General features: G+C 38.4%; 1 protein-coding gene and 1 long non-coding RNA gene across 4 annotated transcripts in view; one reads left to right on the forward strand and one right to left on the reverse strand.

Annotated features, from left to right (window-relative positions):
- Positions 1-13,429, forward strand: part of LOC135321170 (uncharacterized) — a 248,317-nt gene that overhangs the window by 71,021 nt on the left and 163,867 nt on the right. The gene's annotated exons all lie outside the window — the stretch shown is intronic.
- Positions 10,933-13,429, reverse strand: part of GC (GC vitamin D binding protein) — a 32,277-nt gene continuing 29,780 nt past the window's right edge. The window contains exon 13 of the mRNA XM_010982673.3: positions 10,933-11,109. The gene's annotated coding sequence lies outside the window, so the exon portion shown is untranslated. The remainder of the gene's footprint in view (positions 11,110-13,429) is intronic.

The following is a 13,429-nucleotide window of genomic DNA, read 5'->3' on the forward strand; positions in this document are numbered from 1 at the left end:
TATCTACCATTACAGTATCATACAGAATAGTTTCACCACCCTAAAAATTCCCTGTGCTTCCCCTTTTCATTTGACTGATGATTTTTGTCTTTTCCTTTGTGGATTTTGTTATGTTTTCTAAATTTTAATGCCTTGGGTTTAGATTTGTAAATATATTTTTTATCTGCATAGATCTGTGGACTTTACCCAGGTGTCATCTGTTGAATCAGAACTCCTTAACATTGATGTAATAAAATTCATCAATATTTTGCCTATGATTTGTCCTCTTTGAATTTTTATTAAGTATAGTGTTCCTGACCCCATGTTACAAACCTATTTACCTACATGTTTTGTTAACTCCAGATAATTATCTTTCACTTTGTATCTTTAGTCCATTTGTAGTCTACCATTGAATGTGCTGTTTGGCAGAGTTTCAATTTAATTTTTCTACACAATTTAAGAATTCTACACCATCTACAAAATAATCCAACCATTTCACATTGATTTCTGGTGCCATTATTGTTGTGTTTTAAGTTTTCATATATACTTGTATTTCTATTTTATTCTGTTTAATTATCTGTATGTTTAATAATATACATTGTTTATTATTTGTATGGCTTTGGATTATATCTTAATGTCTGGCTATGTACACTCTCACATATTACTATTCTTTCTTTAGCCTTCTTTGTTGTAGAATTTATATTTCTACATGTATTTTCAAGTAAGGATTTTGAGTGACTGATAAAAAAATTCATCTAGAATTTTACAGGAAGGTTGCATTTAATTTCTAGAAAACTCTGAAGAGAATTGATCTTTATATGATAGCAAGTCATTCACTCCAGGAGCATGGACTGTCTTTTTTCACTTATTCAGGCCATCTTTTATGATTTTATTAGCATTTTAAACTTTGCTGAATACATGAGCAGATTTTAGAAACTTTCCTCCAGCTTTCTCTGCCCGAGGTTGAATCCATTACAGCTCAGCCTCCTGCTCTGCTGTGTTCCCAAGTTCAAGACCGCCTGCTGGGGACCCTCCTGCTTCAGACTCTGCAAGGGTTCTCATAATTATTACTTTCATGGTTGTTAGTCTCTCAAATAGCTTTACTTTCCTTTCACATTTACAGTTTTCCAGACTTGGTTTTGGAAGACAGAGTGCCAGCAGCTCGCTTTAAGTCAGCTGTTAAGCCTGGGTACAAATTGTTGTTGTTAAACCTGTTTGGATGAGGCTGTGTATTGTTTTTGTGTGGGGAGAGAAAGAAAAGATGTCACTTACTTGATTCATTTTAGTACCTGCAAAATATTGACCTGACCTGAAACTGCAGGCCCAGGTGTGAGGATACAAATGGAGGCCCACACAGCATATGTCTAAATATTTGAAAGTTTGAAATCAAGCTGACAAGCTGTTAAATAAATAAAATATGTTCTATCCTCCTTGCTTGGCAAAGATGCCTTCACAACAACCTGAACATCCAGGTTTCAGTTGAAAACTGTTCGATTCCTCTGAACTCTGTGGCAGAACTTGGCAGCATGCAGAAAGCCAGCCTCCAGCCCATGCCTGTCCCTGTTTCCTTCCTAGTTCCAGTTCTCTCCAGTTCCACGATGAGCTCATGCACACGCCTGTGCAGACCTTGGCCCCCACGTCTAGCCTTTACAAACAGCTGCCTCCTGGCCCGCTGACAGTGTGGTCTGCCTAGAGAAGAATGTGCTGGAAGTCTGCAGGGCATTCTGGCATCCTGGGTACTAGAGTGAGGTCCGGAAGGAGGGAAAAATGGATTCTGGGTGGGCATATCCCTTTGGTCCCATGGATGTCTGGCCCCACAGGGAGGGTCCTGGCTGGACCAAGGCTAGAAAAGGGGCAGCCTAATGTGTGATGCCCAGAGCTCTGTGTGCCTGGATCTAAGGGAGTTACTGGTCAAGAACTATTGTTGCTGTTAGGCTTTGAAGAAAGAATTAGAATTCCTTCATTTAAATTTTAACGAGGCAGAGTTGTTGCCTAACCCGGTGCAGGGGAGAGCTTTCTGTTTGGGGAATAAAATGAACTGTGGACTACGAGAAGAGAGGCGTCTTCCCCCAAATCCCTTTTCTTTCCATCTACTTGTGTAACGCAGATAAGAATCACACATTCCTTCCTTCTTAGCCCGGCTATTAAGTGAGAACGGAATGACTTAAAATTATAGAGGCTGGGAAGTGTGGATGGTGTTTTGAAGTTGTATTATGACTGTGTTTAAAATCAAATAATGTGCTTACTTGTCTGTGTATAGAAAAAAGGGCCAGTCCTGCAAGGTCCACATCACTGATGTTCTTAGCATCTTATGCCGTGGGTAAAATGAGTCTGTCATTAACGAGGGAAGGGTGAAGAGGGCAAGGATAAACCTTGTTCCTATATTGTGAAGATGGTGCTCTCAGCTGACAGTTGCACAAATCAGCCTCTGATTGGGAGAGATCGGCATTAGTGTGTCTCGTATAAAGTAGCAGAAATGGCTGAAATCTCATGGGTGAGCAAGGCAGACAGAGAGTGGAGTTCAAATGACTCATCGTTTATCATTTTCTTGTGCCTCAAATGCCTGTGAAGTAGATGATAGTGATGCTCTTGGAGCACAAACGAAGGCATGTGGGCCCTGTGGGGAGCATGCTCTCCCAGTCTGAGTGTCTGGGCAGACGTCCTGTCCTTTGTTCGGTGTTTCCCTTACACTACCTAGCAATTTAAGCAGAGTGGTGGAGGCAGTGACCACTCTCATGGACAGGTGCTCCTGAGAGAAGAGTTTCTTCTTCTTAAGTATTTAAACTATAGCATACCCCAGCTTCACAGTTGTTTTTCAAAAATAGCTAAGAAATAGAAAAAAGATCTGGAAGGTCTATTTTCAGGAACAGTGATCTGTCCTAAATTTATGGCAATAACGATGCTGTTTTAAGATTTTTAACATGTCGGAAAATTTTCCTCAATATTTGCATTATACAAATATGGAAATGCTTAGAACATTAACAATTTTTAAATGCAGTTGTGCTAATTAAAAAGTATATAATTGACTTTCTATATTTGCCAGTTGATAAGAGTATTAATTTTATTTGAATGAAAAGCAATCATAGGCTTCATCCTTGCTGTCTTTTGAGTTAATCACTCATGATCCTTCACAATGTAATTCTCTGCTTTTTACACAGAAACAATCTATTAGAATTAGAGTAGAATCTAGTAGAATTGGAGAACTAGAGCTGAGTATAATTGTTGATTTAACTTGAGTATATTAGGCATCATAATTGGGAACATATAAATGACAGTGAGGCCTATATATGATAGACTGGATAAGAAAAACTTATTGTTGGTTAAAACTCATTTTTTTCCTTCTATGTTAAGTTTGCAGCACTTTTGGCCTTATTCTGAGTTTATATTAGTTTCTTATTTTCATCTGATTATATTTATAATATCTAAATTTATTCTATGAACTACTTCTCAGATGACCAATAAAGAAATTAATTTTTTTACAAATGTTACTGATTTTGTTTCTGCTCAGCAAGTCTGCGTTTGACATACGCTTCTATTTACATTATTTCCCCAGCCTTAGGAGTGTTTTGTCATATTCTGCATGGCCACTGCCAATGACAAGTATGTTGATCTTAGGATTTTCCAAATGAGTAAAATTTATCTTAGACTCCTTCACTCTATCTTTTGGTGCCCCTTCTCCTTCCCCAAGGCATTTCCAACTCTCTCAGCTACTCCATTCCCTAATGGCAAGGGGATACCAGATAGTTCCCCCAATATGACTGAACCAGTTGCCAGTCATGAATGGATGCCATCGCTTCTTGTTGTCCAGGTCCTGTTCTGATTTTCAGGACCTATGCCATATCAGTTGCTGAATACTTTGAATCTTACCCCTGTTAATGGCTATTGGCCTCATTTCTTTTCTAACAAAATTTGTTTTTAAGAATGTATCTGTTGTCTCAGTTATTTATGCATTTCTATGAATTTGGGTCAATGTCTTACATTTTCCAGGGCACTGTATTGCTACGTAGCTGAGATGGTTTTGTTTTAGGCAGGGGTAATTTGTATTTCATTTTATTATTTTTTATTGACGTATAGTTGGTTTATGATGTGTTCATTTCTGGTGTACAGCATAGTGATTCATTTATATATCTATATATTATTCCTTTTCATACTCTTTTTCATTATAGGTTATTATAAGATATTGAATATAGTTCCCTGTGCTGTATAGTAGGACCTTGTTTATCTATTATATAGTAGTATCTGCAAATCCCAAACTCCCAATTTATGCCTCCCCCTCCTTTCTTTGCACCCTGGTAACTGTAAGTTTGTTCTCTATGTCTGTGAGTCTGTTTCTGGTTTGTAAATAAGTTCATTTGTATCATTTTTTTAAGGTTTCACATATAAGTGATAGCATATGGTACTTTTATTTCTCTTTCTGGCTTATGTCACTTAGTATGACAATCTCCAGGTCCGTCCATGTTGCTGCAAATGACACTACTTTATTCTTTTTTTAACAAGGCAGGGGTAATTTGGAAGAGTGGGTAAGATCCCTACGGGGTCGGTTGGGCAGAAAAGACCTGTCATCATGCTGTAATCTGGTCTCCTGGAGTGTCCACTGTTCTAAAATATTTTCTCCCATCCCTGTGTTTCTAAACTTCGAGTTACATATTGAGTCTTTGGCTTCTAATTTCAGCCAATGTATTTTTTTAAGTAAACAAATATTTCTGGGAATGAGAATGCTAAATTAAATTAACATAAGGTTATAGCCCAATTGGGAGGTTGGATATCAAATATCATGGTAAAAGAACAAACGCATTGGAAAGAGTCGAACAAATGCATAAAAGTAAGATGTTACCAGAACACAGAAAACCTGGAGAAGAGTTTGAATAAATGAGGGGATTAAGTAAAAAGTACAAAAGAAAGTTCTGAACTGGTTGTTGAGGGTCTTGGAAGACATATTCTGTCTCCTCTCTGTTTGCTCAGGGAGGTTGTCCAGAGTCTGACTGTAGAGGTGGCAGCAAGACTTCTTTTAATTACTATCATTGGATGTGTCATCTTTCCACCTATCACTAAAGTAAACAAAAAATGTAAAGCTAAACAATTTATGTGACTTTCCAAGCTGACTTGACTGGGGAGATGCAGGAAAGGAGATGACCAATGGCAGGTCTCTTGTGCGGGGCAAGGAGCACCACAAGGTGATCTGCCCGGCAGCTGACAATAGCAGACAGCAGCATCTCATCTTCAGGAGCCTGTGCTGATGTTCAAATCTGGAGACTTGCTACTGACCAGTTTCTTTTTTAGCTCTATCTTAGTGATTCCCTTCTCTTGCTGGTGTCCTTCACTCCCCAGTTTGTTGGTATCATGCCTGTCTTTCCTATTAGAGTGGAAGTTCCTCTGATGAGGGGGACTATCCTTTGTCACTGCTGACCAGATGCTCAATAAATGCTCATTTAAAAGGTAATGTATTCTGCAAAACATAGTCTGGCTAGATCTGATTTTCTTGTGGAAATGGGATAAAGAGAAATATTAAAGAAAAAAAATTTAATTGAAGTATAGTTGATTTACACTGTTGTGTTAATTTCTAGCATACAGCATAGTATTCATATATACTATACATACAAATATAGTTATACATATATGTTCCTTTTCATAATAGGTTATTATAAGCTATTGAATACCGTTCCCTGTGCTATACAGTAGGGCCTTACTGTTTATTTTGTACATAGTAGATTGTATCTGCTAATCCCAAATTCCTAATTTATTCCCCCTCCCTTTCCCCTTTGGTTACCATAAGTTTTGTTTTTTGTATCTGTGAGTCTGTTTCTGTTTGAAGAGAAATATAAATATATTTATTTTCCACTTTTTTAAACCTGATAATTATGGTTGATAGTAAAATACCCTTCAGAATTGCTGGTGTATATCCAGCGACCAATTCAGTGGCAATGGAGTATGTATAGAGGTTAAGAGTGTAGAGTCCAGACTCAAAGTTGTTGACCGTGGGAGGGTTAAATACACTGTGCCTCAACTTCTCCATCTATAAAATGTGGTTAATAGTAGTACCTATTTTCATAGAGGTCAATGAAACTAATGTATAAGAATGTATAGATGGTGGTTTTAAAACACCTGCAAATTATTTGATACTCCATTTATCCAAAAAAAAAAATGCAGTCTATTTCACCTTCCCTTGAAACTGGGTGGGTCTCTGCACTGTTGAATAGAATGTGCCTGATTTCTGAGGGTCAATTAAAGAACAACTTCTGCCATCATATCTTGGGAAATTCACTCTGGTAACCTTCAGCCACCAAGTGCAAAGTCGGGCTGCCCTGGGACTGCCATGTGGAGACCACCTGAAAGGACCAGCTAGAGAGAGATGCCCACGGAGTCCCACTGTTTCAAACCCCAGCTACTTGATTCCCTCCAGCCCAGGCCAGCCTATATGATGAAACAGCGTTCACGATGGTCCCAGCCCCAACCACTGCCTGACTGTAACTATGAAAAACCCTGAGCCTAATCAACCCCCAGATTCGTCAGCAAATTTGATAATTGTTATTCTTTTAAGCTGCTCTGTCAGGGTGGCATGTTACTAAGCAATAGATAAGTGGCACAGTTACAAAGTGGTATGTGCCTTCCCTGATTTAAGGAAAGTGCTTAGTAAATGCTGTTTTTAGATCAGTCTTTGCCGTTAGCTTGTCATCAGTGTGTTCATCTCACTGAACCCATTTTATCTGTAAATTAGATGTATTAGGACATGGATTATCTGCTTTATGTGACTGTAATGAATATTAGATAAGTAATGTGGGAAAGTCCTTTGAAAAGTAATACAGCATGTAAAAAGTGAAATATTTTACTATTTTTAACCTAATCTTAGTAGGAGTTTAATTTTGAGAAGATATACTTTATTATTAATGCTATCTTTTTTAAAAACACTTAAAAATATTTATTTTTTAATTTCATTTTCTTAGGCGGGGAGTAGGTAATGAGGTTTATTTATTTATTTTAATGGAGGTGCTGGGGATTGAACTCAGGACCACGTGCGTGCTAAGCACGTGCTCTACCACTGAGCTATCCCCTCCCCCTACTAATGCTATCTTTCAAGAGATTAAATTTTTTTTTTCCTCAAAATTTTAAACATTCTAAGGAACAGAACTAAAACTTTAGGTGGGTCATTTGGTAGGCATGCACAAAGTTGCCAAATAGACACGGTCGTTAAAATCTCTGAGAATAGAAGCTGAAAATTCTGTATTTTCTTAATCTGGCTCTAAGCTTTTCATGTTGTTCTAAATAGAGCTGTAGCACAAAGCAAGCTTATTCCAGGTGATTACATACCATCAATGTTATTAATATCAGATTTCAGAGTAGATTTTTGCACAGCCATCTGCATTTATATCTGTTATCCACAAGGTGGGAGCAAAGAATTTGATTTGAAATGGGCAGGCCTTCCTGAGGCGTAGCACAGGAAGGCTACAAGAGTGAGGACACAGACACAGGATTCATTGTTAACAAATGTTCTTACAGGGGTAGAAGCAATAAAGGAATCTTGAGACCCTGATCTGTGAATGAATAAGTAGGCCCTATTGTTAACTGCAAACCAGAATTTGCCAAAAAAACTTAAGTTATGAAACTATGAAACTTTTATGGTGGGGAAGGAAAAATTAGGTACTTTCTTAGCCTAATGAGAAAAAGGATATTTAAGATCCTGAAAGAAATGGGCAAGGATGAAATAGCCTCTGGGAAAGGCCATCTTTTGTTTTAATTATCTGTGACTGGGTTTTCTATAATGGGAGAAAAAACTTCATTCCATACTTGACAGAATTTTCATAATGCAATGGCAGACTGAGATAAAGCAGTGTTCAAAAATTTCCCTCCCCTGGTCTAATCAGCCACTTAGCCAACAGGTGCTTAACTGGCTGATCTCAGAAGCCCTCCTTTTTCTGATTGGGGTGAGAGTGCCAAGTTTCTGGAATAGTGATTTGCAGGTTTGGTTGAACAGAAAATCACTGTCTATAGGTTGAGTGGGAGTGAGACTTATGTGGTGGGGAGGGGTGCACAAAAGGGAGACCAGAGGCATAAAAAGACAACCTTCTAAGCCTTCTTGTTCTTATTTTTAGCTGTTTATCACCAAACGGAAATAAACTGTTACACTGATTAAATTCTTACTTTATTAGAGTGTGTTACTGTTGAATTAAATGACATAATAGAAAGGCTTTTCCCTTGTTCTGTTTTAAAATTTAAATCTCCACAAAAATAAGCTCGAATTTTAAGACAATAGTCCTGTGTAGATCACTTAAGGTGATGCTTCTCAGGTGTTGGTTTAAGAATCACCTGCGGGGTGACTTAAGGCATCCAGGAAAACAAAGGACATGGGAACTGCCACTTGAAAGCCTTTAAACCTTGTAAAGCACAACAAAAATAACAGAAGGCTTGTGTGATGGTTAAATTTTACGTGTCAACTTGGCTAGGCTATGGTCCCTATTTGTTTAGTCAAACATTAGTCTAGAGGTTGCCATAGGTATTTTTAGCTGTGATTAACATCTCTCCACCAGCTGACTTTAAGTGAAAAGATTGCCCTCCATGATGTGCGTGGGCCTCAGCCAATCAGCTGAAGGCCTTAAAAGCAAAAGCTGAGGTTTCTCAGAGAAGGAGAATTCTACTTCGAAATGGGAGCATGGAAACCCTGCGTGAGTTTCCAGACTGTCCGCCGGCCTCACAGACTTCGAACTAGCCAGCTCCACGGTCACGTAAGTCAGTTTTAAAAATAAATTAATCTCTCTCCTGTTAGTTTTATTTCCTTGGAGAACCCTTGGCTGATAGTTTGTAAATTTCATTCATAGAAACAAAGTATTGTTGTTTTGTTTGTTTCTGTCATGAGAACCAGTGTTTTTGAAGGAAGGTGTTTTATGTAAGGTATAAAAAAAAAACTGAGGACTACTTATATAATAGACATTAACCAGTAAAATCTGCTATGGTTGACAAGGAGATGGGAATTCAAAAGCTTCTCTTTAATGTTAGGAATCACAAGTTTTGGCAGTATCTTCTCAAAAGATCTCTGCTTCGCACAAAATGGAACAAATGCAGGCATAATTTATGCATATAAAGTTTGAAATTAAGACTTGTACTAAAATGATGGAATATTTGGGTCAGTGATTCTTAATATTAAAAAAAAGGTGAAAGATGTTAAGAGTTTGCTGGAAACTATATTCAAGGAAACCATGAAAACACTACTTCCACCAATTGTGTAATACTTACGGACTTCTTAGTTCTACCTGTTCAAGCATAAAAAGACTTGACCAAAACAGACTGGTGTGTAAGTCGTTCATGAATGATTTATAAATGTAACCTCCCAAATAAAAGCAGAGCAGAATTTTCCAAAATTGCTTTCACAGAGCAACAATTCTAAGTCACAGCCAAAGGAAGAGGGGTCAGTGGTTAAATTTTAGATGGTACTAAACTGCATACCCTAAGTCCTGACTCTGCAAGGGACATATATTGTGATTCCAAAACTAAATTAATCAGGGGGCACTTTAAGTGCCCGTGAACCTGGCATGGCATGCTGGAACAGAAGCCAGGTCTCATCTTCACTCACTCGGCTACCGTAGGCCACTCACCTACCTTAAAGGAGTCTCATTCCTGGCATGTTCTTACCAGTGATATTTACTTCTCAGAGTTGGTTTTAAAGCTTCCGCAGGTAGATTTTGGAAGCAAAAAAAATCTAAAATGCTGCCTCCATATGTAGTGCATAGTTTGTTGCTTTTTGGCTTCATGGCATCATCTGAAGAACTTCCCTATTCGAGGTTCATTTCCCCTTTTGGAATCTTTGCAGGAGGCAGGACTGCACCTTCTGCTGTAGAAGCCGTGAGAGGGGCAGGCATTTGATTTCCTAGTTCTTGGCTGCTGAACGCTTGGGCACCTGACCTTGCTTTAGTTAATAGACAAGGCAGCTACAAATTAAGAGAGAATGGGGTGGAGACACACAGCAGTCCCCCGTTAACACCTGAGTGCTACTGACCAAGCCCAAGATAATAAAAAGCTTCTTTGATTTGTGAACTTGCACTCATAAATACAAACCCTCAAAATAGAATTCAGTGCATTTTTTCCAACAGTGATACACAATAGTCTTCCTTTTGGATTCAGCGCTATTAAATTGAAGTGCACTAAATAGCCATTTATAGTACTGCAACCTGCTGGGACTTAGATTCTTGAGGGACCAGGGATGATTTTGATCAGTATGACTCCAGTTACATTTGCTATTAAAAATTGCTTGATCTCTACCATAAAATGCTACATCTACCATGAGATGAGTTCCAATTTCTTGAAGCAGTTAACTAGAAATATAGAAGGTGTTCCTTGGCTTACATTTGTTTCAGAGGGGTATTTATTCAGAAAATACAATCTTCTTTCAAAGCAAAACATGTTGAGTTAGAACACCTTCAGTTTCTCTGGGCAGAGAAAGCACATAGAATATCATATAGCGTATATACAGTAAATTGAATTAAGCTGAAATCATTGTTTTTAGAACTTTGACTCAATAAATTGCTCTGAGGAGTCGTATTTAGCAACAATAAACTTGTTCCGACCACAAAGGTTTTCTTTTCACAAGGCAGATACTACCTAATCAATGCTGTACAACTTGCAGCTGGGAGCAAGAAAGGACCTCTTTAGGAGGTTCCTTTTTTAATTTAAAAAATGTATTTTCTTAGGTATGAGTGAGTCCAGGCTATTTTTGGTGGAAGGCTGCTAACTTTTTCCTCAATGGTACATATTAAGCCTGAGAAGCAATCAAGGAATGGGGCTCAGTGTGTTGGGAATCAAGGAATGGGGCTCAGCGGATGTGTAATGTTGTGAATCTTAGAAGAACCAGCAGAGATCTAGAAAAACGCAGGGGCTGGCGAGGTTGAGGCTGCCTCCTGTAGTATCTTTGTGAAGGTCACAGGGACAGCGCTGAAGGTCAACACTGTCACATCATGCTCGGCTGCATTTATAGTTTGCATGTATCAATTTATTTTGGTAACAAATCATCATACTTATCATTGTACGAGGATATTGTAGCTGATAACAAGCAGGGTGTATCCTAGCTGTCTCCCTAGGAGCTCTGGTTTGGCTTAGGTTAGGCCATCAGATGTCATTCCCGGGGGGTGGGTTCCAGCTCTAGGTCTGGGAGAACAATGGGAAAAATGTTAGAAAAACAGAGCTAACAGGCAATAATCATCGTAGTGCTCAAGAGATGCATCTACAGTCAGGTTATTATGTATAAAGATAAACCTGTCTAGTAAGACCCGTATATCCACTGTTGCCCACCTGATGGGTCCAGAATAAAATCTAAGAAATTCCCAGGCCCTCACTGTTACGCCACAGTACATCATACAGTTTTTTCTTTGAAGTAATGGTGTATATAACTTTATGAACTATGAGTATGAATAATCGTTGTCAGAGCAAAAAAAGCAACCAATGGCACATGAGGCTCCTCAGTCATGGGACTGGATCATAGTTCAGTAGTTGTTCTTTTAGTAAAACACCAAGTGAAGACATTTTATCAAATCACCTTCTGCTTTGTAATGAGGCATACGTGTCTTCCTCTCGTTCATTTTCTTTTCCAAGATGCTACAGCAGAATTGTATCATAATTCTATTTGCACAGTGCAGGAAATCCTGTGTTTCATTGTCCTCAGTGAGTTTATTCCTTGGAGTGAGGAGGAAATGGGGATGTGTTGGTGCTTTCCTCATTCTCATAGTATGAGTACCTAGCTGTGCTGAGTGTGATTCTGGTAGTAGTTCCTGTTTAACCTGATTCTGCCATGTGAGCCAACTGCCAGCCTTCTCTGCTGGCAACCCAAGGAACACTATTTCCAAAACTGAAGGAAAAAAAGGTAACTGGCTTTGTGAGATTGACTAAGACAGTAGTTTCCTCTAATGAGGCATGCAAAAGTGGCCGCAGTCAGTTTCAGGGCTAGAAGAAATTGATCAGGGGGACCAGTAACTGTCAAGATGACAACTCAGATTTCTAAAAAGACTTGCATTAAGAGTGAAATGGTTATCAAACTGTTGAGTGGAAGACAAGAATTGTTAAGTGTAACTAAGGATGGGAACACCCTGAGACAAAAGCTTCAGTGTCTACAAGTTTTCAAATCTCTCAAGGAGGGATAGGCCTTCACTGAAAAGAAATATGTAGTCAGCCAAAGTTAGTTTAATAGTTTGAGGAACTGTTTCATGCTAAAATATTATGCCACTTCGGTCATCTAGAATATACCTGTTATAGGAAGAAAACTCATAGGAAAAAATGGGTATATTTAGAGCAATTTTTTTTAGAGCAATTTAAAATATGAAGAAAAGGCTGGTCTACTGGGAAGAGGGGTGGGACACAAGTGTTCACTATTTATTTGGAATCAAAGTCAAATGCTGGGTTCAGAGCAGCTCCCAGCTGGGACTGTTTTGGGGCAATGTTACTGATAATTGAATGAATCCAGGGTTCTTCACAGAGCTACAGAATTCTCTCTGCAACCCAAGAACCAAAGTCTCCTGGCTGTGCTCTGGAAACCTAAGAGAACATTTAGATTGTGACATCATTATGTCTAGATAACAAGTGCCCCAGTCCCACAGCCTTGTGAACAAGGTAAAATCTGCTCTTTCAGACGTAACTGTTCCTAGTATAACCACCCTCATAATTGCAGATTGTTATTCTAATAAACAGGCAGTGGGTAAATAGAGCTCAAAAAAGTCCATACACATTGTGGAAGCAAATGGAAGGAATTTGCGAGTGATTTTTAGGGCTTCCTTCCAGTTGATCAAAATGTGTTTGGCCAAATAATTGGGTGATGCAGAAATTGAAGGACTAGTTAAAGGCCATAGAAGAATATTGACTAATAAGAGAAATACTAAAAAAAGCTTTCATAGAAGATGAAGTTAATGACTAGAACCAGAAGAATCAGTGTATTAGAATCCTCATTAATCTGTCACTGAAAAAACTGTTCACCTGTTGACTTAGCCAGCATTAAAAGTGTTTCTGAAAGGTGTTAGGTTAAAAAAACTCTAATCCATCAAATTAGTGTTACTTCTCCTTTTCTTTTGCATTTGTGCTCCTAGAGACTGAAAGAATATGAATGTACATGAGATACCAAGAAAACACACTGAGTTCCTAGAGAATAACATAATCCAGTAAAGACAAACTAAAAGACGAAGTTATTATACAGCTTTCCAAACCCTGATTCTTATGAAAGCTAGAGATGTCTTGAATGGTGGGAGGTGAGATACCTGTTGGGTGTTGGGATTTTAACTGTATATAGAGATGACATGTGGGCTAAAATAAAGGGAGATTGGATTAATTTAAATGAGGGGAAACGATTAGTTTAGCAGCAAAGACCGGATACTATTTTTTTTAACTCTAGAATATTTACACTCAAATAACTTGGATTTCCAGTTCTTAATTGAAGTGTAATTGACATACTAGTATCAGGTGTGGCTTGGAACCTTTTTCTCCA

Source organism: Camelus dromedarius, chromosome 1, assembly GCF_036321535.1.
Source record: "Camelus dromedarius isolate mCamDro1 chromosome 1, mCamDro1.pat, whole genome shotgun sequence".
Lineage (NCBI taxonomy): Eukaryota > Metazoa > Chordata > Mammalia > Artiodactyla > Camelidae > Camelus > Camelus dromedarius.